The sequence below is a fragment of the Gavialis gangeticus genome, unplaced genomic scaffold (assembly GCF_001723915.1).
Source record: "Gavialis gangeticus isolate Ggan-Ray unplaced genomic scaffold, GavGan_comp1, whole genome shotgun sequence".
In the NCBI taxonomy this organism is placed as follows: domain Eukaryota; kingdom Metazoa; phylum Chordata; order Crocodylia; family Gavialidae; genus Gavialis; species Gavialis gangeticus.
The window spans coordinates 12,994,306-12,999,367 of NW_017729005.1; the positions used below are offsets into that span (position 1 = coordinate 12,994,306).

At 38.2% G+C, this 5,062-nt stretch overlaps 1 long non-coding RNA gene across 1 annotated transcript in view; it reads left to right on the plus strand.

Moving 5' to 3' along the window:
* The first annotated feature begins 1,059 nt into the window (after positions 1-1,059).
* Positions 1,060-5,062, plus strand: part of LOC109291620 — a 17,892-nt gene continuing 13,889 nt past the window's right edge. Inside the window, exon 1 of the long non-coding RNA XR_002095910.1 lies at positions 1,060-3,007. This is a non-coding gene — a long non-coding RNA (uncharacterized LOC109291620). The remainder of the gene's footprint in view (positions 3,008-5,062) is intronic.

Genomic DNA, 5,062 nt, shown 5'->3' on the forward strand with positions numbered 1-5,062 from the left:
TAGACCCCATGAAATGGCCTTTTCCACTTCTGCTCTAGTTCCTCTCAATTGCATCTAGCTTCAATGCCCACCTTAAAGCAGGGATTGCTTGATTGTAGTATGGTTTCCCTTTCCTGACACAGAGCTAGGGCTCTCCTGTGCAAGCTAAACTGCATAGGTTTATCTTAAACCAGTTTTGACCATTTTGAAACTGGTTTATGTGCATGGAACTTCTGTTGTGTTACTTGTCTGAGCCGGTTTCCAATCACTTATACCAGTTTGTCTAATTTGTGTCCCTAGCCCTAGAGTCTGATCTAAGTCCTATTGAAGTTGATGGAAAAACTCTCACTGACTTAATGAATATTGGTTTAGGCTCATAGGGCAGCATTACAATCCCTTTGTGCTAATGGAACAGCACAGAGGACCTACATTTGGAATTAGATAAAGACCCTAGAGTGAGATGATCCTAAACATGCTGCTAGAAATTGATGCAAACGGAACAAGTGCTCAGACACAAATGGCCAGAATTTGACCTCAGTTACACCAGTAAAAATCTTCTGACTCATGTAAGTAGAACTAGCCCCCGAATCTGAAACTTAGATACACATACAAACCAGAAGATTCAGAAAGAAGAGTGGCACTGTAAAGCAACAGCCCCATGGTTTGCTGGAACACTTTTGGACAAGTAAACGTGGCAGGGCAGCTGACTCAGAATTTTCATTCTGCTTAATCACTACTCTTGGTAACTAAGCTTAGAGCCTAGCTAGACTTCATTATGATTTAATCTAGCTGTATTTAGATTCTATATAATATGGATGCTTTTCTTTCTTTCTTATTTTTTTTGCTCTGTACCAAATACATTCTGTTTTCGTTTTAAATAGATGGCTGAGTTAAAATAGTTTTCAGGTGCCCCACAGAGATGGAAACTGCCTTTTTCTGAACATAAACCTGCTTTATGATTGAGACAGTTACTTTTAACAGATCAAGATTTTCCTTTCCATGTGGTACTGTAATACAGCAGTTGAGCTGTTGGAGAGATCCAACATCGCTGTAAACAGTTACAGTCCAACATCGCTGTAAACAGAGATGGAACCGATTTGGTTTTAAGCTAGGTTACATTCATTTTTGTCCATGTGTCTGCATATTTTCACTGAGGGAGAGTACTGTGTTCACCCTCAAAGACTGATATGCAGATAGCAACTTCAGTTTAAACTATGATGCTAATGAGAGCAGATCAGTCCATTTCCCCCATGTGGTTTATTAAAATCTTAATTTCAGACATCAGTAGATGAAGATCCCAAAATTTGGAAGGACAAAAAAACTCCCACTAACATCGAAGTATATAGTAGTTTTGCTGGGGTAACAGTTGTAGGATTGGCTCTTTTTATAGCTTTACTTGCTACCTGTACAGGACTGTTTTCATTATTTTCTGATCGTTTATCTTAATGTTGCCAAATTAACTTTTTTATTTGGTAATTAATATAAAGAGCTAAGAGAAATTGTAACCTACTATCCATCCATCTCATTTTAGCTGATTAAAATCAAACCTCATTTCTTAAATGCAGGTGGGGGGGGAGAGGGTTTGGCATTGCACATCTAAACTTGAAGGGGGAGAGAATATAAAATAAATAATCAGTTTCTTTTCTGGAAGTCTTGAACAAGTTTAAACAAATCGAAAATGGTATTCACAATAATAGATACTAATTAAAATGTTGAAAGCTGCATTGGAGAGAAATGAAAAGGAATATTTCGAGCTTCATCTTCTGCAATTTGAGTGTGTGTGTGTGCATGTGTGAAGTTTTTTCATGTTTGAAGTAAGTGTGGAAGTATTATATACCTTGTGTTATTTCCCTGATAAATGCTATTGGTATTTGCCATTTTATGTGGTGTTATTTAAACAGCAGGTGGAGTTGATTTATTTCTAAAAGATAATACAGAATGGTTAGAAATTATGAAAAAATGCCAGTGTGCAGATTCAAGAGCAGTATTTCCTGTTTGCCTTACCTGGTAACTTTTTTCTACATAAACCTGATTCATAATGGAGCCAGTTAAATTTAACAAGTCAAGGTTCCCAGAATGCTACAAGTATTTCTACTTGACTATATTATCACTGTTATCAGTGCCAAATATACAATCTGTGTCTAAACAGCATTTGCTACCAGATCTATGTTAAAAGTGCTAAAAGAAAAAAGCAGGACATAGGAGTGGAATGAAGGATCGGGATGTGCAAAGGCTGGGAAGCTTTGAGACTGCATATGATTAATAGATAACCAGAGTTAGTCTTTTGTAAGAAAACGAGGAGGAGCCATATTCCCATTTGAGGTGCTAGCCTCACCTCACCTACACAGGAAAGAGTACACATTGCAGCCATTAAATGGTTTCCTCTTTGTGCTATTACTAAGCTTGTTTTAAGGTCTTGGTAGGACCAGGGGCAGACTTGGGGACCTGGGTTGCTAAGTAGATGGGCCCCCTGGCTTACTCCTACCCTGGCTGGCTTTAGCAGTAGCAGAGACATGCCTTGCATACAAGTAGGATCAATGACACTAGTCTTATCCCTCTGTCTCCCTTCCTAGAAGTGCACAGGTGATATACCAGGAGATTCATGATGCTTCATCTGCTTGGTTGGATGAGCCAAACTCTAGCATTAGAGTAGCATTGAAACAGGCTGTCTAGAGAAGTTGTGGAATTTCCATCCTGGAAATTTTCAAGAGCAGGTTAGACAAAGACTTGACTGGGATGCTTTAGTCAGGGATGATCCTGCCTTCATCAGGATAGACTAGATGACCCTTCAAGCCCTACTTTCCTATGATCCTACTCTGCTGTGGGAGAGTCATCCACCCCACAGCACAGTGGGCCATGAAGTTGATGTTATCATTATGCATTGTAGCAAGATTTTAAAGTCCTAAAGAGAATGGGATCAGCAGTGTGGAGGAGGAATGCATTTGTTTATCTATTATCTGTCTCTTCACAGAAGTAGAGCACAAGAATTCATCAGGAAACACCTAGAAATATCCGGGGGGATTGAAAGGTGTGGCAACTATGGATCTTGCTTAGTAGATTTTCTTGAAGTTGTATAAAGATATGTCATCATGGGCAGGTAATGTTACATTTTTTGCCATCACCCACAGCTTGAGAACTGAACAAATCAGAACTCAAGAGAAGAGGAAGTCATAAATAGAGTTAGGAATGTGTAAGTGGACTTGGAAGAGTAGTGATGCAAGACTGGGAGAGGTGTCTGCAGTTGAACCAGATTTCAAAACCTGTTAACTCTTTGGCTACTGGTGAAGACCTTTCCTTATGAGAAAATATTTGTGATCCATTGTGGTCTGTTTTATGGACCCAGGGAGCAGCCAAGTCTTCCTGTCAGTAACATAGTAGATGGAAGGTAATTTATTGGTTACCTAACTGCTTAACTGTGGTTTTCTCAATTAAAGAGAAGACAGAGGCAAAGCACAATTAGATGAGGGTTTGCAAACTGTGATCTGATTCATTGGAAAGTATAGGGAAAAGGTGAGAACCCTAGAAAAATATCAATTCATTAAATTTTTATAAGTTGATGCCACAAAAGAAAACCTATAACCTTTTAGCTCCAAGATGAATATTTCCTACCTACTCACATAACATGAGAAGGCCAACTGCCTTCTAGATGAAGGACTGAAATATTACTTGATAGAAGGAACCATCAGTCTGTTTGCTTATAAGACAAGAGTTTGGCTTTTGGACAAGTTTTTTTTCAAATTCTGGAGAATGCAAGTGATGCACGTTCTGTGTAAGGCCACATGGCAGCCTGACACTTCTCTGTGTGTGTGGAAATTGACCAGAGTAGCCATACAGAAATAACCATTTTGCTATACCTATTTTTCTAGAATAATTTTCCTGGGTGAGCACCCTGTTCCAGAATGTAACAGATCTTGTTCTGGAATAATTATTCAAGTTACACAGCAAGGTAATTATTCCAAATAGAGTCACTTTTATATTGCAATAGCATGTCCATGGGGACCTATTGCAGAATAGCTTTGCTGGTTGACTTTCCCCACCTAGACAGCCCGTGAGGAATCATTGCTAAAAAAAGATTGTGGGGGAAGAATGTGAGTATGAATGAAGTGTGAATGTTATGTTAAAACTATATATTTTCTTTACATGAATGTATGTTGTAATAGCAGCAGACAGACTTTTGTCCAAACCTGTGTAGCAAGAAGCAGTGGTAGATTTACTCTTTAATAGCCCTTAGTTTAAGAGTTACTTAAGAAATATTTCAGTCAAGGCTTGGTTTATGTTAAATGTAAATATTTTGTTTATTATATGGTACTGCCTCTTTGAATCTGTCTGCAAGCTATGCCTAATACCGATCTTCAGTCTTTTTAGCATACAAATGATCCAGGTTCTACTGTATCTGGGTGGTTCCAAAACCACCTAATTTAAAATGGGTTGCTGAACTAAAAACAAGTTGCACTGATGTTTGCTGTGGTTTTTACTTCAAAGTGTGCCATTTTTTTGATCAGCTGGAGCATAGGCAGCATGGTCATAAATAGCTGTTTGAAGAGGCATTGTTCTTCAAAATAAAGGTTACTGCAAAGAGAACACCACAGTCCTGCAAAGATCTGAAACGTCTGCTTCTTGCTGCACAGGTTTAGACAAAAGTCTTTCTTCTGCTATTATAACATACGTTCGTGTAAAGAAAATATACAGTTTTAGCATAACATTCACGCATCATTCATAGTCGTGGTTTTGACTCTGTATAATCCTTTCCAAAATACATGCCTGAAAATATGGAACCCTAGTCTCTTCAAAGTTAAGCTAAAGTGCAGAAAAGGGGAGTTATTACATTATTTTATTCCATTCCATTAATACTCTGAGATACATAGTACTCCATTGTTTCAGACTGTCTGCAGATTCATATGGAGGACACTGCATTGGTTGTACTGGTGATACATTTTCAAATGTCAAATTTTCCTTTAAAAAATAAAAACAAATATTGGGATACAATGACATGACTCTAGGACTGTGTTTTCCAAACTTTTGAGACCTGGGGGCGCACTTTTTTTCTCTGGATTAAAATTGGTTGCACATAACTCTTATAGAC